At 33.9% G+C, this 22590-nt stretch overlaps 1 protein-coding gene across 5 annotated transcripts in view; it reads left to right on the top strand.

Annotated features, from left to right (window-relative positions):
• LOC132701219 (chaoptin-like) overlaps positions 1-22590 on the top strand; it is a 701991-nt gene that overhangs the window by 332407 nt on the left and 346994 nt on the right. The gene's annotated exons all lie outside the window — the stretch shown is intronic.

Below are 22590 nucleotides of genomic sequence, written 5' to 3'. Positions count from 1 at the left end.
AACTGGCTCGCATTCTAACCTGCACCTTGTACACTGGCTGCGGAGGCGAAGCCGACGGAGAAACATAAACATTGTGTCGGATGATTGATTCCCATATTAGTGAAAGGTGTCGGTTAAGACTGTTTGGTTGCTTATAGATTTCTATAGATTCTCGGATTTTTCGTCGACGTCGGTACAAGAATTGATTACAAGCCAGAATTTTAGTTTTATCGAATAAAATTTGATGTCCGGTTCCGGGATTGTGTTCGTTGTCTTAAGGCTCTTTCGTGTTCTTTCAGCATAGTTGATATTTTTCCTCCGGTTTCTCCAGTGTATTCTTTGCCGTATATGTATGGAATGCTGTAAACTGATATCTCAAGCGGAATTTTGTCTTGGACGGATCGACGATGTTTTGATATTATATTTCTTAAGAATTTTTGACATGTGGTCAGTGATGTTTTGAACGTAAGGAAACAGTAACAAGTGTGGGGTAGTTTTCGGACTCATTGCCTTTGAAGAGCTGTGATGAAGTATATTTTGTGATGGAACGCTTAATATCTCTAATGTGGAAGTTATTAGAGAGAAGAGCAGTTGTAAGGTGTTTTAATTTTTGGTTTAGTAACTCGGGTCGAGATAGTTTTACGGTTCTGTGAACAAGAGAGTCGATAACCTATGATTTTTGGGTCGGATGGTGATGTGACAATGCACGAAGGGGTCAGTTCGTGTGCGTCGGTTTTCTGTAAACAGAATGACCCAATGTTAGGTCTGATTTTCTATTGATGAGAATATTTAAGAATGGGAGATTATTATTAGTTTCTAGTTCAATGGTAAAACGTAAGTTAAGGGGCATAGTTTGAATGGCCAAATAACAAAAGCATCATCAATGTAGCGTTTCTATAATTTTGGATTTAGATCGAAACTGTCGAGAACTTTCTTCTCACAGACTTCCATAAATATGTTCGCGATGACTGGTGATACTGGAGAGCCCATAGTTGTTCCCGATGTTTGTTAAAAAATTTGACCGTTCTAAGAAAAAACATTTAAGATGAGAACATTTGATTGGAAATTCTCGGATTTTAATATATATGAAATAATGTTGAGAATGTCAAGAATAGGGATAAACGAAAATTTTCAGCTTTGTCATGAATCATGTTTGAAAGTTATCAAAGTATGATGAATGAATGAAGTAAAGCAAATCTAGATTTACGGAGAAATACTATACGGATAATTCTATAGTCCCCTGGAATTCTGAATTCTTTGAAATAACGCTTTGTGATAGTGTATAATTAGTACATAATTTTAGGAGATTTTTACTATAGGGGCAATTTTGCTGAAGGTTAATTTTTTGCTGCATCACGCGTCATGCTTCCCTCCTTTCATGTAATTAAAAGTTAATTCCGGGCTACGAACTAAAATACGTACAAAATGCGGACCCGGCGTCTCTTTTATTTTTAGCCTGCTGTAACACGATTTTGAATAATTTGATTTTAAATAAAAATCTGCATATTTTTATTCAACGCAGTTCACCGAAAGTTGAACCGATAATTTTGTTCTAGTTAATAAACGTCTCGCGCAATGACACAAAATTCGAAAATGGGCAAACAAAAATTGCTTTACGGTTAAAATTATTTCGATATAAATTTCATGACTGTTTTTTGCACGTTCGGTGGATAATAATTCTGTTTGAAGTAATTTCGAATATCGATGCATTTAAAAATTTATGGGTCTGAAATTGATGATTTTCTCTCTATCTAAAAGTAAACAACTATGCAGGCAACGATCTGAAAATTTGTTTGCTGTGAATCTTCTGCATAAACGTCAATTTTCTTTTCCAAGAATATGATAGAAAATCAATTTTCGGAAACTGTTTACTCTCCTTTTCATATAGATTTCTCTTCGGGTAAGTTTACTTTCAAGATTATTAATTTACTTTGCCAGCGTGCATGCCGATTAAAGTTAATTAATCTATATAAGAATTTAAAAGAACTTTTACGAAAACTGGACCTATAGTTTTCGATTGGCTTTGGGTCATCTTTCTTATAAATATATATTTAACTAAATATGTTTTAAAATAGTAGGAAACTCCCGGCTTCACAGATATGTGAAGAAATTTAGCCATTATTTAGCAGTCTTACATTTTTTTGTGTGCAAGCAAATCAATCACTTCGTCATCAAAAAACATAAAAAATATTTCAAGTGGAGTTTTCCCCGGAAGCCTATTTTTTAGTTCCTCACATGATCTAAATTCATGTGTGAGTGTACTCAATCTGACCTTTCTTCCATTTGACAGTAGAAGCAAGCCTGTCGTTTACGTCTTCTTTTGATTTCCAGGGTTTCGTCATCTGATTACAGGACTGTTGAAAAACAGCTGTATCATTCAGTGTATGTAACTCGAAAGTTCTAACTATATCAGTTCGTTCCCCAAACTCTTGTAGATTTATGTTATCGTTCATATCTTCTTCGTCAGTCAAGGTAACCACGTCGGGTGGAATATAGACCGCGTCAATATGTTCTGTAAATATTTTTTCACGTTATTTTTAGCATAAATTTATATTTAAGAATACGTAAATCCATATAATGCTTACGACTTTCATTGTTGTTGTCCTCATCCATCACATTCTCCTCCATAGCCGCCACAAATTTCTTTTGAGTCAAATACCTTGGAAATGCCATATTATACAAACTGTATCGTTCACTGCACAAGGCACAAACTAATACTAAAGAACACGCTAGTTTTTGGATGTTTAATCTACATGCGCTGACTTGTCTTGATTTGCAATAACAAAGTTTTGTTTCACAGATAAAATTAGTGCATTCACTCACCAGTAAATATTTTCAAAAAATAAAGCATAATGAGTATAGCATTTCCAATGTATGTTTTGTGCGATGTAATCTACATAGACTTAACTAAAATGGCAATACAAATCCAAAACATTTTTTTTTTGCTATTTTGGATTTACTTGAAAATGTGATACAAATGTACCGCTTTTGTTAAAGTTTGACAAAAAAAATCACAGAATTGGTGGTGCATTAACGCACCACAGGGACAAAATGGGTTAATGGAAACTTCGTCCAAAACCCGTTGATTTTTTGTTTGTCAATTCGCAAATTATCTTTTTAGTTTCATCATTACCGACCGCGAAAAAGTAAAACGGTTCCTAAACAATTCCCTTTGTAGTACAGGAATTGGACAGACGTCCAGCAAAATGTTTATTCAACTCACTAGCAACAATTCAAGAAAACAAGGTACTAAACGTCTCAGCTATTTCATCTTTGACGACTAAACTGGTGTCTCTTAGCTCAATGGCGTCCTTTGTAATTCTGATTCTATTTAACCTCTCGTTTACTACTTTCCACAAAGTCTTTGCCTTGTTGCTTGACTCCATTATTTTGTTAGCGTAAAAAGTCTTTCTTGTATCAGTAATATTTTTGTCATGTTTAATTTTAAGATTCTTGTTTGTTAAATTTGATTCCAAGTCGTTGGGATTTTGTTTACACTTATGATTTAAATATTCCAAAATTTTATATTCATTTTTTAGTTTCTGTGCGCACCAAGCAATATTATTGTTACATTTGTATTTGTTATTTGCTTTTGGAAAAGAAGCTGGGAAGTTCAAGCAAAATATATCTCCCACTTTTGCAAATGTTTATTTTATAAATTGTGATTTATAGCGCCATGGTAATATGTGTGCTACATTGTACGGTAGATCACTCGTAAATATTATACTGTTAATTAGGTTAGAACCTTATTAATTTCATGAATATTTTCATATGTTTTAGGCCTGGCTCGGTTGGTAAGCAGTTGACCTGCCAACTCACACTTGCTGGAGGTTGTGGGTTCGATTCCTTGGGTGTTGCGTATGTTGAAAAATGGGTGTCGGTAATTTTTTTTGTGATGAACCCAATTAAGCGCAAATAAAAAAAAATGTTCTAGGCTATGATACTTTGGTTTCTTTTGTGACGTCGTTTCGCTTTGGTATATTATGTAACAAATTTGTTGCATGTTTATTATTATTATTATTATTATAATTACTAAAAAACTCAAACACCTTGTGTGTTTCATAGTATAGTGACGTAATCAAAAATGATCACTATGTCTTAGCCAGATTCTTGTCGATTTTAATTAATTCATTAGTTTAAAGCCGATATGTTCGGATACGCAATCATAAAAACTAAATTAAAATTCAATTTTCTAAAGGTTTTTGCAAGACGGACGTTGGTCATCTTATTATTAATGGCAGAACCTACTAGAAACACGGTCATAAAACAGACATTGTTGTTATTTTGTTATAATGAGATTATAACAACTTGGTTCAGTATTTATAAGAGCGGACTAAATAAAACACGTCAAATTAAAGGGGAGAAAACAAATATCAATTAGATAGGTTTATTTTTGAAAAATCCCCAATGCTTCAACAACAAAAACAACGAAACCCCATTACCCAAAGAGCAAAAAAGGGGTACAAAAACTAGTCATCATCGGAAAAAATATCTTCTTCCGAGTTTGATTCATTCATATCGATAACAAGTGGGAGAAGTCACATAAAGACAGTACAGCATCAGACGTTACAGGATTGATGGAACCCCTTTTGGCCTCATAAAACCCTTTAAAATCTGACTAAACTATCGCATTAAAATAAACAAAAATAAGACATTTATCTCTGTTCATACGTTAGAAAAAGTCTAATTTTCCCACAAAAAACCTTTCTAAATTTTCAGTGTACATCGAATTGTTTTAGCCCGCCGATTTGCAGTGCGATTTAAAAATAACACTGGCATATCACAACCTCATTTTTAGAGCCAGCATATACAATTATATAGCTAACTCCTTCACCATACTTTTTCCGCACTGTTTGTAGAGATTCGTCTTGCCAGCTATTTCAAGACGCTCCTTTACTAAATATCCAAGTATCGTCCAAAAATACTGGATTGAATGGAAAGGAATCATGCTGGTTTTTCATGTATTCTCTCAAAAATGTCAGTCATTTATGGGCAATACATGGTTGTTTCCAACAAAATTACAACCTTTTTAGTCCATTAATTAATGAAGCATGTGAAATATCAATACCATCGATTTCGTGTAAATTTTTGTAATGCATTGGCATACGGGTTTTCCCGTATTTTGTTCTTGGATGAAATAATCCACAGGTTTTTAAATAAGGGCTTGATCTTTTTCACCAAATCGTTGGGCCATTTGGAAATGTTTAATTATCCGCCAAACATAAAAATTTTAATATTGACGCGGCTTTTGACACGGATTTCAAAACGCAAACAAAATTCCTGTGTCAATTTAGGACACCCAGTAATGAACTAGATAACGATGTACTATAACTGCACAGTTGCTCTGACTGGACTTTACCTTGAAAAACTCTTTCTGTTTTATTAAAACACGAAACAATCAAGATTTCTTCAAGGATCCAGATTGCTAAGAAATGAAGGAAATTATTTTTTATTTTAAATGATATACAAGTTGATACCATTTAAAAGAAGCAAGATGTTGTTACGTTTATATTAAAAACAGCGACATTTCATATTTGAAAATATTTTAGAGCGATAGAGCATCATCCTGTATGATCTAAAGAAAGTCCGTTCATCCGATCGTCAGATACTTCTAATACTGTGCTCCAGCCGGTATAAATATTGTCGAGACACAAGTATACAACGGTATTAAGATAAATTCATAAAGTCAATTTGCGACATTTATTTGCTAATCGTTCGGACGGGATGGTTAGAACAACTTCTCGAAAGCAATTTGGAGTCGGAGTTTTGGTCCTCGACAGAATGAGTTCGGGATTCAACCATGCTCGAACTTGTTTCTAATTGCTTCGGGCTATTTGCATAACTGCCTACTTTGCTGGAATCTACTTAGACAAATAATATTTGACCAGTCCACTAAACCTTACTGTTCTAAAAATATATACGATTACTCTCTAAATTTCTGGCGAAAATAATGTACAAGCCAGTAAGAGCATTAATTAATATTTATAGTGTTTTACCTCGAAACAATCGGGTTTCTGATATGTTTATATTTGTGAAAGCGCTCTTGCAGATATAATAAGTAGATGACATTTTCAAGGCTTATGACAATATAAAAATTACTGCCTTCGTTTCAATCAATTTAGCATGGTAAATCATATAACATATGTCATATTTTTCATCATATAGGAGTCAGTGAAGCGTTTTGTAAATTCGTATCACCCATTTTAGATGAAAGAATATAAAAAGTATTACTGAAAGCCATTGGCTGGTTTAGTAATTTAGATCTACTACATTGCAGTTTCGTTATTATCATCTTTATCAACATGACACTCAACTGTACTTTTTCTGTTCTCAGAAACCCAAACAGCGATACAGCGATTCATTCATTTTTGGAGCACGCTATCAAGTATATTGAGTCTGGAGAGCACCCTGCCGGGATATTTCTGATCTTAGCAGGGCGTTTGACTGTATGAACCGCGAAATTCTTTTGAATAGGATGGAACAATACGAAATTCGTGGTAAAGCTCTGAACTGGTTTAGATCGTAGATAATATGCTGAAATAAGGCGGAAAAGGGCAACTTTTGTCAAATTAAAGAATCTCAAGTCCAATCGGTCGATAGAGGCATACCGCAAGGTACAGTCTTTGGCCCTGTTTTATTTAAGGTTTTTATTAATAAAATTTCTGCTCACCTACCTAGTTTGGGTATATCATAGTTCGCTGACAACTGTTCAAATTTATTTCATCATCTCTCATCATCAATCATACTCATGAAGACAAGATTAATTCAGAACTGGTTTAACACAAACGAACGCTTTTTTTATGTCAAACAACAAGTGTACTGATATTAAAATGGCCACAAAACAAAAATAACCTTTATGTTTATGTCTGGTAGAGCGGGGATGCCATTGAAATAAAAAAGCACCCTAAATGTTTGACCTAGACCTCCCTTCAACTTCTCCTACGGGTACTAGGGAACTTCTTGTAAAGTATTACTGCAAACAAAGAATTTTTTCCTCCTCACCCAGTATATAAATCATTTCGGGTGTGTCTGCTGCGGAATGAAGAAGCACTTTAAACTTATTGGACCTTTTTTTTGCGGACCACTCACCAAAAGTGGTTTCAACGATTATCCAAAACTAACCAAAATTGCTAATAACTGTCGGTTGCTTCACCTACAGCTTTAACAAAGATTTTTCCACTATTAATTATTTATTCTTTACAGAGCCTTGTGGTCTTAGACAGGAAGAAAGGTAAATATTGAAAAAGCAAAAATAAGCCACAAGGTATAAAAAAAGGTATATGACAAAAAGTTGTAATATGGCTCTATCGTAATTTTTTGCAATCATGAATGGTAGTTATTCTTTTGAAAAAATAAAATATTGGAAAACCAATTAGGTGTCGGTATGTCTTATTATTAATAACAAAGTTAAAGAATTAAAAAGAAATGTATGTTCTATTCTTCAGATTTTTTTGAGCTACAAATGATTTTGTTGTGCATCTCAACAATCTTTTCAATTTTGTACTTATAATTTTCTAATAACTTGGAGTTGAATGAAATTTGTTAAGAACTTTGCCTCGTGAAAATAGGGCTTGGCATCGCGGTGACTCATTTCATCAGATTCGTAGAGACAGACCGTGTTCAATAGGGCTCGTGCACATATTTTTAGATTTACGTGAAAACTTTTTAAGATTTTTTTTTTCTAAAAACGGAAATATATTTGCTCTGTAATTAATCTAAGAAAGCTTGTCCGCGTCATACAGAAACGCTACTCCATTGCTTATGTTATAAGGTACGTAGCGACACTCACGCATTGTCGCCATATATTTTCTATTGTATTGATCTATGGCTTGTGTTTAATTTTAATTATAATTTAATTCGTACCTTTGTGTGATAGTTATTTGTAATAATTTGTAAATAATAAATAAAATACTGAAGTTAAAATGGTCTTCAACAGATTTAAATGTGGGTTATTAATGAAATGTCTCCAGGTTCGCGTTTAATGGCTTTTAAAAATATTTTTCTATGTATTTTGTAATTTAATAAAGGTTTTTTCCTGGATCAGAAATGATTGTAGTTTTACAACCTGGCACGATGCAATATGCATGCACGAAAAAATGTTACATTAATAACTTAACATAAAAACGTACCTCGTGATGTCACCAAAAAGTGAAATGTGCACATTGCGTTCTTAACGGAAAATTATCCATTTGAAATTTTATTTTATTTTTTTTAATTTTGTTTATTTATTTTAATAGATATTTAGCAGAAACACTTTTCAAGTCAAATTAAGCATTTTCATTGAATTTTAAAAAATATCTGCAAGGACCCCATTGAAAAGCGACAAATTTAGTGGTTGCGTATGAGTATATGAGTATTGTGTTTTGGTAACTCCGATAAGTCGAGATTTTTTTTTAATTGACTATTTTGAGCTATTTGGTTAGAAAAATTAGTTCTGTGATGGTCTCGAAACCATATTATTTTCTTGTCATTCTGTATTATGTTTCTGCCTTCCTCTCTTCCCAGACCATCCCTTGCAAACGTAACTTTAAGATATTTGAAGTTGGTCACCTGTTTAACTACCACCTCAGAATCATTTTTCATTTCCCAGAATCTCAAAGTTCGCATCAGTGTTAACTGATAAGTATTAACACTTACTTGCAACTACCATTTTCCAATTCATTGTATACTCTTTCTAACGTGGAAAAGACGTTCATTAGTAATTGTGATTCTCATACACTACAGTTTTGCTTCCAAGCTTTGAAGGCTTGTTCGATATAATTATTAAAAGGAGGGGTGACAGGCTGCACCTCTACTTTAAACCTTTGGTTTTTATGATCGTTTCCTATTGCTTTGTTCCATTTTTAACGTAGGAAAAACTTATTATTTCACAAACTTCTGGATTCCTCCTGCATCGGTTGTTGATGAATTGGACTTGCTGACATTTCGCCAAATATCCTGCTGGCTTTTTCAGAGCTTAACTTAAACTGGCTCGCATTCTACTCTATACCCGCTTATATATTGTTTCAGGGGGATGGAGCTTAGGGAGGCACATAACCATTGCTTTGGTTGACTGTTTCCCATATTGGTGAAACGTAAAGTAGTAGTCGCGGTTAGGATTGAGTATATAGTTAAGGTTCATTATAGATTTCTATAGGTTCTCAGATTTTTGTTAGTCCAAGAATTGAATTTATGCTAGAATTTTAGTTTAATGGAATAAAATTTGATGTCCGGTTTCGTGATTGTATTCGGCAAATGCTGATGAGTTTATTTGTCGTAGCCTTAAAGATCTTTCATCCCTTTGAGCCTAGTTGATATTTTTCGTCCGGTCTCTCCAATGTATCCTTTGCCGTATATGCATGGGCTGTTGTAAACTCCTCGTATCTCAAATGGAATTTTGTCTTCTTAAGAACTTTTGATATGTGGTTGATATGTGGTTTTGTGGATATTTTAAATGTAAGGAAGGACAGCAGTGGCAAGTGTGGGATTGCTTTCGGACTCATTGTGTTTGGAAGGTTGTGGGGAAGTGTATTTTGTGACGTAACGTTTAATATCACTAATGTGCAAATTATTAGGGAGAAGAGAACAGTAGCGTGTTTTAATTTTGAGCTCAGTGACTCGGGTTATGATAATTTTACGGTTCTGTAAACAAAAGAGTTGATAACCAATGATTTGTGGGCCAGATGGCGACGTGAAAATGATTTAAAGTATCGGTCTGCGTGCGTAGGTTTTCTGGAAACAAAATGACCCAATGTTGGGTCTTATTTTTTATTGATAAAAATATCTAAGAATGGGAGCTTATCATTAGTTTTAATTTAATGGTGAAACGTATGTTAGGGTGTATAGAGTTCAAATAGCTAAAAAAAACTGAAAGTAGTTCTTACCATGAAGCCAAATATCAAAAATATAAACAACGTTGCCTTTCTATAATTTTGGGTTTAGATGGAAGGCTTTCTTCTTAAAAGATTACATAAATATATTTCTGATGACTGGTGATAATGTAGGACCCATAGCTAGTCCCGAAGTTTGTTCAAAAATTTGACTGTTAGAAAAAAAAATATGCTCCAGACAAGCATTTTTTAAATTAATTTAATTCATCTTAAAGTCGGCAAGTCATCGTCAGCAAATTCTATTAGTCCACAACCGAAGCAGGAGGAATCCAGAAGTTTTAAATAGTATTACAGTAGCCCGTGGAAGCTTTTCTGAAAAATTAGGATAAACTTTCAGTATCTACCCGATCGAGAGCCTCCGACAAAATCTTAGGCCCCTTTTTAACTCAATAACGGTGAAATGATTCCGTGGTATATTGGAGTGCGAATAGGCTATCCGTAGAGGATTGACCAGGTACAAAGCCACTTTTGACCATCCCCAATTCTGTGGTATATATTGTTTCCTGAAAAACTTTTCAAAGTACACTGCTGGTAAACTTAGTAAAACTAAGACCTCTGTAACACCCTAGATCGTTGCAATATCCCTTCTTCAATAATGCTACCATATATGATAACTCCAGCTCCTGCTGTAGTTTAGTGGGCAGTAAAGATTAAATCAGTTTGCAAGGCGGTCTATTAGTTCACCTCCTACGCACTTTACAAAGTCGGCTAGGATAATACCTGGTTCTGATGATCCACTGTTTTTCATATTATTTAGGTCGCTCTTAACTTCTCCAACAGACAAAATTAAATAGTTGTCTTCCCGAATGTCATCTGTTGGTCTTTGATATTCAGATCGCTTTTCGACCAGGAGATTGTCATAATGTTGCTTCCACTTACCCATCGGTGTTTTCTGACTTATCTGATCGGATTGGTTGATATTCATATGTTCAATTGGGTCGTTCAATTTCTTATATATTACTTTCATTTATTTAGCCTATGTCGGCGATATAACCTTCTTCTTCTTTTTCTTTTTCTCCTGCTGCATATCCACTAATCACGTTTGACCATTCTTCTTTATTCCGTACTGTATGTATTAGGCCTTCCCTTGTCCTCAGTAACGCCTGGCATTGCGAAGTCATGACATCCTCTTCCTTCACTCTTCCCGTCAATTATCAACTGTAAGAAATGGTATTTCTCGTTTCATATCACGTGGCCTAAGTATGCTGTTTTTTGACGTTTGATTGTGTCTAGCAATTCGCGGTCTTTATTGATCATTCCTAATATCTCATCGTTTGTTTTTGTTGCAGCCCGTCTTATCCTCAGTGTATGCCTATTAATTTTGAATGCTTCAATCTTATCCATATTGGTCAACAGTGATAGGTGGAAATCAGTATTGGTGATCATTTTTATTGAATTGCATGTACGCACTGCGAGCATTTTCAATTCGTCATCTAATTTCTATAGCGGATTCCCAGCTTTCTCGTTGCTTACTTATCACGAATTTAGTTTTTTGGTGCCCTTACTGCAATTACCGAAAATGCTGTTACTTACTTTTGCAATCTCAGCACTTCTAAAGTCTTTATTTTGATTAAACTATTAAACCCTCATAAACCCTATTTCAAACTTAAATAACTTTAAAAAGGAGGACGCTAAAAGCCTTAAATTGTTATAATATGATTTAATGACGAAATTGTATCAAACTAAGTTAAAAAAAACTGCAAAAGCAAATATTACAAACAAGTCCACTGCTGGAAAAAACAACGTCTGTCTATAATTGACGATATCTCAAGTCTCAAATACCACGTTACCCAGATATCCCAATATCTAAGAATCCAGCTAATTTAGAAGAAGATACCACCACTGATCTTGAAACAGATGAAGATACGAAGAAGAATGATGTTGGTAATATATGTTCAGATTTAACAACGGCAGTTATTGTCACAATCAGAACTTAATGACTTTGTGAGAGACTTTTCCCAAATTTTAGCATCTAGATTTCGAAATAAAAATTTACTGGCGCGAGACGTTAAAATTTCATATTTCAGGATGCGCGAGACAGAATTTGTAGGCTGTTTTGAACAAATTGGTTAACTTGTTTATTGCATCGATATCTAATCTAACAAAGAAACTTATATATAAAAGTGAAAAAATTCCAAGAAAATCTGGAACCACAACTTTTAAAAATAAAGTACAGGGACTATAGATCGATGATTTGTGATGATTTAAAAATTGTGGGACTTCTACTAAGTCAGCAGTTAGCACATGCCAAGTTGTCCTATTTTTTGTGTTAGTGGGACGGTAGAAACAGACAGCAACATTGGTTGAAAAAGAACTGGCCCAAAAAGGTTAATTTAACTCCCGGATCAAAAAATATTCTTCATTATAGATATACTGATCCAAATATGTTTTAAATACATATGTGGAAATTTGTCCGCTATTTCAGATGCAAAATTAAATGCAGGAATAAACGATTTTCTAGGAAATAACAAATATTCAAATTATGTAGAAAAAATATTAGGGAAATTTAGGTAAACGGGATGCTATATGACAATAAAATTACACTTTTTACATTCACGGCTGGATTACTTTCCCGAAAATATTGATGCAGTGAGTGGAGAGCAAGGTAACAGATTCCACCAAGACATAAAAGAACGTTACATCGATGGAACGTTACAATTATGGCAGGTCATTAAAAAGAGATAATGCGGCCCTGGAATATACAAGAAAATCCACTAAACGAAGTTTTTCTTCCAAAAATAAATGGACTTAACTATTTTTTTTCACTTTGTTATTTAATTTACAGTTTTTAGTTCGGCTTTTAATCTTGTATTAATGAAAATAATGGTTATATCAACCGAAATTTTTATTTATAAATCCTTTTAATTTTGATAAAAAAAATCTTACGCGATTTATTAGATTTAAAGTTAGGAGGAATAAATTATACACAATCAAATGTCGGATCGAATTTTCAAAAGTTTAAAAATTGTTGGCCTGTGTAATCGATTCCGGCCGCAAGAACGTTAGATACATACCTGCCTAGACGTATCCCCAAATTCGGCAGCATCTGCGGAATAATTGGTACATATTTATCACTGCAAAACTAGTCCCGAGAAGTCCCTGTGGTGTGACGACAAGGCACAAAGTTATGTAACATCCGGGGTGGTTTACGGTTTACCGCCCTCAAATACAATGCATAAGAAACTGCGAAACGGAGTGGAGTCGATTATCTGGAAAATACGGACTTTCACGATGTTCCAGAGTGTCGAAAACGACCGCCTTGTCCTGTATTTTCGAGTTATTTTTTTGTCGTTTTGACGTTCTCAGTTTTCGTTTCTCATAATTTGTTTGAATTTTGGAAGTACATACCCACAGCTAACCTCACAGGCCGTAACTCATTTACAAAGAAAAGAAAAGTGGAAATAAAAAATATTTCTAATGATTTCCAAAAGTTTTTAAAATTGACCTCCACTTCTGGTCGAAATTACCAAAAACCTGCCCGAAACTAGATCACCACGTTTTATCTGTTCATAATTATACTCTTTCGAATAAATGAGTTAATAATAATTGTTAGTAAAGATTTCGCTTTTAACAGGAAAATTTGGCAGGTAACACATTTATTTGAATTAACGTAATCGACAATGCATTAGACAAAAATTGATTATACCTAGAATTAAAAGCAATACTACTTACTGAATATGATCTAACAACACTTTATGCGTTTTAGCCTTAAAAGAAAGAAAAAGTTTGTAATAAAATAACCCCTATAACTGAGAATCTGTGAAAAAGTTCTTGAATAAAGGTAGCATAGACTACAGATATACTAGACCAGTATCAAACATATACAAAATGGAAAATACAAAAGTTGTTAAGATTGATAGGATGTATAACTTAAAATATGACCAATGAAACATATATTATTTTAAATGAATACTCTATTTTTTAATTTTGTTTTGAATTCATTTTGAAAATCTTCAACTTTTTATTAATGATAATACCTAAAACTAATTTAACATTATTTTAATTTTTCTTAAAAAATACTGCCTTTCACAAAAATTATGATATATGATACTTTTGAAGGTAGATTTTAGCGTTATTCGAAGATGACATAAAAGATATGTGTAACGGAATTTGAATTAGATGCTACATAATAATGATATAAATCATTCGATCAATATAAATTCAAAAATCTCGATTTTGTTAAATGGCACACCACATATATTATTATATTTTTTGGAAGATCTTATAAAACTTACAAATTTTATGAAGTATGACTGTGCCTATTTTTAATACTTTCTGGTTTTTCTCAATATTTACCCTTCTTTCAGTTTAGACTATTGCCTTAATCTTAGTTGATCGTGACAAAATTATTCTTGGAGAAAGAACTTTGTTTTAGCTGTAGAGACATAAACGCAAAATATGGGCTAAGCTTTAAATTCACAGAAAAAGTAAATCATTTTACAGAACAAAGAAATCATATCATCATCATATCATTAATTCAGCTCTAGGAAAATTTTATGACTTTATTTACTCAGTGAGGTAAAAAGTTGATAATATCGTTTTGTCAGGGCGAACTTATATACAGCAATAATCTTAGACAAAAAGAATGGTAAATATCGGAAACGTTCAAATGAATCGCAATATACTAAAGATAGGTTTATGACATACTTAATAAGATTTGTAGGTCTTTGTAAGGTCTTTCAGAAGATAATATATATCGTGTGATATTTAAAAAAATTGAAATTTTTTATTTTAAATATTCCAAATTTATTTTGAACACTCTGTATCATATTCAAATTTTGTTCGAATAACACTAGCATAAAGTATGGGGCTACCTTTAAAAACAATGGTCCTATCATAATTTTTGTGTGAAGTGTGAAAACTAATAACTTTTTTGAAAAATTAAAATATTTCAAAAATTATCAGGTCTAAGTATGTATTATTCTTAATAAAAAAGTTGAGGAATTTAAAACAAAATTCAAAACAAAATTTAGAAATTGGGTACTCGAAAAAGAAAAGTTTAATTCGTCATATCTTTTTGAGCCACCCTGTATACTATAAAATAATTTCAAATTGTTCTTCCTAACAATCTTTGCAACTTTTGTATTTACCATTTTCTCAAAACGTTTGTAACCAATGAGATAATGAACTTTTCTCTATCGTTGACTCACCCTGTATAACAGAGCAACAACTACCATTAAAATATATACGAAGTAACAGAACCAATCCTAATAAAGAGAGTAGTTATTTATCGAGACCCCTAGTAACTTTTCAATATGACATTGGAACACAAATTCAAAAATCTTAATTGGGACGGAAAATGAATGAATATTTGAGGACATTTCTTAGCCACTTAAGATATGCTAATGTCATGATATTAATAGCATACCAGAACAACCACTTTATTGGGATGATCGAAGAATTTGAGATATGCATATCCAAAACACTTAAACCAAAACCATGAAAAATACACTATTATCAAAATATTACAATATATAATAAAACAAGTTAAAGATCACATATATCTGGACAACATATTAAAATAGATAAAGAGAATTAAACAGCAGAAATCAAAAAGAGATAAAGTATTTGGAAAACTGAGTTTTATCCAAAGGAACAAAAAGTATCCACATCATCTGAAGACTAGAGTTTTTAACCAATGTGTACTCCTAGGACCCACATATAGGGCACAGGTATGAACATTTACAAAATATGATAAGATAATAAGAAAAATACAAAGAGACGCAAGGCATAAAATTAACGGATAAAATAAACACATGGATTGGAAAGAAAAATAAAAGCAGAGATGTCGGAAGAGAAAACATCTAAGCTAAATGGAAATTTTCTGGGATTAACGTTAGATGTAATGATAAAAGTTGGAACGAGCAGATCATAGATTGGAGACCTTGAGAAAATAAAAGAGAAAGAGGAAAACCGCAGAAGCGGTAGATGATTTAAAAAACATTGAGAATCCAAGGTAGACAAACATAGCAAAGGATCGATAAGAATGGAGACAATTAGAGGCGATCTATGTTGAATATTGGACGAAACAGGCCGAATAAATAGATAAATAGATAGCCTCCTCTACCAGCGTCGTCTATCTAGTTGAATCCCTTGCTACTTCTTCTCAATTTCGTATTTCTAAAATATTACTTTCTCTCTCTACATTATCTTTCCATCTTTGTCTAAGCCATTCTGGTCACCCTTGGCCTGCCTCTCTAAACGGCGTCAATATCCCTATTATTTGCTCCTGGATCTAATTGTGCATGATGATGATGGTCTTTAGAAATTTCCCTTATTTCACCACGTTGTTTCCTCTAATGGATCTTTTATGTACGGTTCCACATCTGTTCCTTGGAACTTTACGTATTTTTGTGTGGACTTATGTTCTGATAGGACATTTCCGCCTTTAAAATCTATAACTGTGAAAAATATGATCCTTCAACATTAATATCTCCCAAGTTGGTTTCGTCCAATATTGAACATAGATCGCCTCTAATTGTCTCCGTTCTTATCGATCCTTTGAATTTTAACTTAAATTTCCTAGTTTTTATTTTTAGAGTAAAAATCTTTGTACCAAGTTCTCTTCGAGAAAACTTAAAATATTGTCGCTCAGTTCTTGATTGCTTAATGTAAAAATTTAATTTGGTCCTATAAAAGACAACAAATCAATTAAAAATTTAAAAGTTAAACCATTTTATCTGAGTTGTCAAAACACAAAGCATATTTTAAAAGTAAAAAATGATTTTACAGATTCCTGATTTGAAATAAAGAGAATGTAGAAGTTAGTCCAAGTAAACTTTCAAGATTTGATTTAGACTAGCATACAAGTGGAAAAGATCAAACATTAGAAAATAAGGTTCGGTTTTATATTTATTTTGGGACAACGTTTGTCAACGACAAGTAAATAATGAAGGACAAAAGAACATGAAAAAATGAAATCTAGATCTAGAACAAAATTACTTTTGAAACTGTAATATTTTGGAAACATCTTAAGAAAATCTTTTCCAAATCTTTTAACACATAAAAGCAAAAAGTGACTTTGACAGTCAGAGAAACAAAAGACATTTTTGGTAAAGTAATTTCACTGGTTTGAACAGTATATGGGTTGAATGGACTGGACTTTGAGGCCTAAAAACAGCCTTCGTATTGCTGATTTTGGGAAAGTGGAAGCCCCTCATGCACCGACAACGGCGATCTCTCTCGGGCGGGAACCGGGATGCCCTTTCTATGAGGCTATTTTTTGTTTCCATACATCATATAGAGCGAGGATCCCTACATGCGTTAGAAAATATTCTTGTGCCTCATGAATCAGTCTGTTATAGGGACGGGTCCAAAATAGCCACTGAAACAGGAGCTGGTGTACATGGCAGCTCCCGTAAAGATGACCAGATTTATGCGATACTGGTGTTTTCTCTGTATTTGCACACTGACAATACTGGCGGGATGGAATTCTGTCATTCTGATCTAGGTACCGGCTCATGTGGGTATTGAGAAAGTTTCGGACTGGAGCCTTTCGTTGGGTCCGGAGGCAATTTGCTCTGCACTGGGAGACTTTACCGGAACTGAGGCAGTTAAATGTTCTAATTGTGGGACCCTATACGCCTCAGGATCCAAAGCTCTCTCAGTAACAGTTGCGTGCGACTGCGATCGCTAGTAGGAATTCTAACAGCACCTGCCATATAAAAAACCAACTTCATTTAATAATAATGATCATAACTGCATATAATAATCATAATAATAAAGGGCCTTTATTCGTTTTCCAAGGAGATAACTTACGAAATATATAACTGTGGGGGCAACATCCAACAGATTTGTTCTCATGCAACCCCCTAAAACGAGCATATGACACTGTTTATAAAATAAAATATGGCATATAAATTACACATTCATAGATAGACATTCATTCAAAGTGGTAAAGTTAAATTGTGAAAAAAACATTTTTTATAATTTCAACACTGCAAGAGTGAATTAAAAAAAAAAAGGGATAAGAAAATAATGTATTATGCGACAAGTGCGGTAAACGGCATTTGACTCACGAGTTTATTTGACACGAGCGGAGCGAATGTTTAATAGATGAGTGACTTAAAAAGTTTACTTAACGCGTTGCACACTATACTTTTTCTAGGACCGTTAGTTTTTGGGTACATTTTCGCAAAACAACACGAATACATTCACTGATGTGACCTCAGAATTGACAAACGACAACATTCAAAGCGTGGGAAATATCTCCGAAAACATCCGATTGCTCCCAAACCCGTTCGGTAAAATCCCGGAAATGTCCGAAGTGGCTCGGATTTGTGGAAAACGAAACTGACGTGGTAAAGTGACCCTTCCCGCGCACTAGATCGGTGTCTAATTAGGTATTTTACTGACGGGAGTAGAAAAAATACATTAACACTATGTATATATACAATTTGATAGTTACTAGTTTTATGATCGGTATCTATTATGATAAATGTATTGTTTAAGTTTTTGTTTGAATGAAGTTAGTGAGGTGATTGATCTCAGTTGGATAGAGAGTTTGTTGTAAGCCTTGATAGCATTATACGTGAAATTGAGCTGAAAATGTGCGGAAGTGTGTTTGGGTTTGGGTTTGTCAAAAAAATATGTCGGGCGTTGGAGAGATTTTCTTTTTTATTCAAGACTAAAAGCTGTGATTTAAAGCCAGCGAGAATCCTCTAGGATGTGATCAACTTTACGAATGTTGTATAAGAATTTGAGAGAGGCATTTTGAAGACGCTGAGGACTAACGACACCGTATCGATTCATCGAACATTGAATGAAAAGTCCTGCGCGTCCGAAGTACAAATATGTACAACATCAATTGCTGTTATTGATGTAACTCACGCTTGGAGTCATCAAAGTGGTATATATTTTTTCAATATAATTAAAACATTAATTGTTTTTCAGTAAAATTTCCTTCGGAAAGGAATTTGTGTAAAAAGTTAATATCTTTCAGAAAACATCTTAGTATTCCACAAATGTTAATAAGAATTTATTACAGATTAAGTTGTTTTACTAAATAGGCTTTGGGTTTCTCAAGGTAGGGTTAAGAGCAGAGACAACTCAAATACAAGATATCTTATTTTTAGAATTTTATATTTATAGTATACGCAGAACAAGTTCTTCAAAACCGAACTTTTACATGAAGCCTATGTAAACAAAAACATAAGAGTTGGAACAATGCTTTGAGCAAGACATAAATACACCTAGTTTCTGAACAAACGAAGGATTTGTGAACCGCAATTTATAGCAAGTTCTATTTTTTAGCATTGATTTTGGGATTTCGTGTATAGAAATAACTCGCGTGTATTTACATTTTACACGAGAACTAATCAATTACGATTCGCCATAATTTACGAACAGGGCAAATTAAATGATTTTCTTACTGTGTTTATCAACAGAAACAAGTGAAACGTGCGTGTTAGTTAGCAATTGGGTAAATGAAAGGTAGGCAATGTATTATACAGAATATGGCCTTTATATAATAAATTGTGGCAAACTTACTAAGAAATAGTATGCGGGATTCACATGATTTCGTAGATGGGAAATCGTCAAACTTCATAAATTAATGTTCCCTTTTATGATCTCTTCAAATAATCAATCGACATAGATGATGAAAATTTAATCCATTAAAATTTACTTTTACGGGAACTTTTATGGCTAATTGATGGTAGTACACAAAAAGTAGTTGAAAGAGAAATACACTCTAGGGGTTTTATTATGGTTTAAATGCATAAAAAAAACTATCCCAACCCGAATCACTGGACCCAGAATTAAAACCACCTAACATCTATTATTCTCTCAAATAATTTTAACGTTAAATATATTACGCCTTTCATTACAAAATACGCTTCACCACAACCTCTCAAAGAAAGGAGTGCGAAACCCCTTGTCAAAATCCGATAATCCATACAAAATCTCTAAACAGAAGGACAATTTTAACCGCGTCACCTTTCACCAATACGGAAATCAACGATCCGAGACAATGTGCAAGCTTTTGCTTCACCTCTCTCAAATTAGACAGAGTATAATGCAAACCAGTTTAAAAGATTTGAAGCCAACGAGAATAGAAATCTTCTAATTTCATGGTAAATGTGAACTTCATATATAATATTTTCAAATCCAAGAATAAACTGAAAAGTTTCACACCAAAACACTCTCGACACTATTGCCATAATTTTAGGCGACCATAACCACTAGAGGTCAATTTTGTGGTTGCATGGATCACTTAAAACGCGGATATCGCCAATCGCAATGTTTAGATATCAGTTGCCAGAGTTATCTCTTAGCCTGTCTATCGTGAATTTCCCCCTATTAAGCTAAACTTAAATTCGTCTCTGTCATTAGTGGCCACATGTTTGCTACTGGCTCTGTGCTATAGCTCGTTGCGTGTGGTTTAATAATCCGCATTATCTTGGCGATAACATAACAGGTGAGCTACCCTTTCTTTTTCCTCTGCATCCGGTCTTTCCTCTCACTCTTCCATTTGGTTTATACTTTAGCTACTTTGGCAACGGGTTTAACCATATAGCTATTGGCAAAAATTGATGCGCTGCAGGCAGCATTGATATTCTTTTGGGGGGGAACGTTTTTACATTTCACCCACTGACCTGCACTTTGAGCCGTTTTTTTTCTAACAGCGATTTCCACCACACTTAACTCGTTTCCCTACAACATTTAACGATATCTAAACTTATTTTAACGAAACACTGCCTTAAAATTGTTGGTTGTTGACCTTATTCTTCAAGTGGTTGCAATCATCAAAGCTATGCGTATGCTGTTCTGATGGTGATGAACCATTAGCGCAGAATTCTTAACAAAGAATGTCTTCTCCTTCCCACTTATTTTTTCGTTGCATTATGAGTTGAAGTATTTGATACTTGTTTCCAGTCATAATGTGTCCCATATATAACAGTTTACTCTTTTTAATAGTTATTACAATTTCCTCTGTTTTTTCATTCGTCTTAGCACCTCAGCATCAGTCATTCTCTGCACCAATGGAAGTCGTAATATATTGCAATGCATGCAAAGCTTCAAAGGTTCTATTTTCTTCACATCGTCCAAAATTCCATTCTAATTATAAAACATAACATCTCATGATCCATATTTTCTGTTTCTGTTCCAGGTTAAGATCTCTACTGCAGAATATTCCCACTGCTACTTTTATATATTTGTCTTGTACTTACGCATAGAGAAGCACGTGAAAGTTTTATAATATTTTGGTGCTCCTGTTGGTGAACGTGAAAAGGTGTTAGTTACTGAATGTGGCGGGCAAGTCAACGTGGTAGCTCACTAAAACCACTCCTTCAAAGTGGTAGCACCTGCTTATAAAAATTGTTGCTACGTTCCTGTCGCGTTTCTGTATATTATGCATCAAGTATGGTAAGCGCAACTTTAGTTATAGTTAGAATTTGATTTGACACTAGCGCAGTCTAGTCGAACGCGTGTTAAATAAAATTTAACAATATGCATATTCACATTTTTCTACGACCATTAGTTTTTCATTGAGTGATGTCTAAGACTTACGATGTATTATAAGAACTATCAAATATTAAAATACAATCGAAAGAACCGCAAAGTCCAGAAGTGGCTTGTGATTGTGATTTTAGGAGAGGCAGAAGAATAAATTTTAAAAGTCACTCCTTCTTAACTCAATTCTGAAGGGACAATCCAAATCCACCTTCCTAACGCTGCAAGTACATAAAGTACTGAAGACAAACTATTAATAAATAATTCACAGCCCAACTGTAAACGCAGAAACTATGAAAAATTCTGTATTGGGAATTAAATCCCGATTAAATCCTTATAAACCTTCAAAGCAAACTGTAACCCGAAACTTAGCTATTCAGAAAAACGTATAGGAAAAACTAAAACGCAGTGGATCCTATCTGCAGACCAGGCGGTTCCGACGTTCCGCCGGGCGATCGATCTGGCTTGTGCCGTTTGAAAGATTACTCAATTCGTCTTCGCAGCTTTGTCCCCTTCTTGCCTCGTACACGTTTAACGGAGTAAAACAGCCGGAAAACTTGTTTTCCGAGGAATGTTTAACATACGAGTGACTTAAAAAGTTTACTAAACGTATTGCATACTATACTTTTTCTACGACCTTGAGTTTCTGGGCACATTTCTGCATAAGAACACGAATACATTCACTGACATGACCGTCAGAATAGACAAACGACAAAATTCAAGCCGTGCGGTAATCTTCCTAGAAAATGACTGAAGGTTAAGATCCATGGGAAACGAAACTGACGTGGTAAAATTACACTTTTCGTACGCTAGATCGGAGTATAATTAGGTATTTTACAGAAGGCACAAGAAAACAGTTCTTCTCTAAATGGTCTGAAATTATGCCGGAATGCATGTCAGAAAAAAATAAGGAAAAAACAAGAAATCTCGAGGAGCTCATTGCAAACTTAAACAACTGCTCATTTATGATTTAGCAGAAAACAACACACATTTACAAAATGCAGTCAAGAATCTGTGCATTAGGAACCTTGGCATCCAAACTTAAGGCATGCTTTTTGAACTTTCTGAATTCTATTCATATTTTCTTGATCTAAGCATAGTCCATATACGGCGTCCACATAGTTGAAATAGCTTAAGACAAGCGCATCAGTAGGCTTCAATTTGACAGATGTGCTCAAAACACTATTATGCGATCTCTAATTGGCATAAAACTTCTGTATGCATTGGCTGACATCGGATTTAAATCTCAAATTTGTGTTCATAATAACTCCCAAGTTTCTAGCTTCTT

This window comes from Cylas formicarius, unplaced genomic scaffold, assembly GCF_029955315.1.
Source record: "Cylas formicarius isolate icCylForm1 unplaced genomic scaffold, icCylForm1.1 PGA_scaffold_4__25_contigs__length_36172078, whole genome shotgun sequence".
NCBI classification, from domain to species: Eukaryota; Metazoa; Arthropoda; class Insecta; order Coleoptera; family Brentidae; genus Cylas; species Cylas formicarius.
Note: the sequence above shows the minus strand (reverse complement) of the source record. Positions and strands in the feature narration are given on the sequence as shown.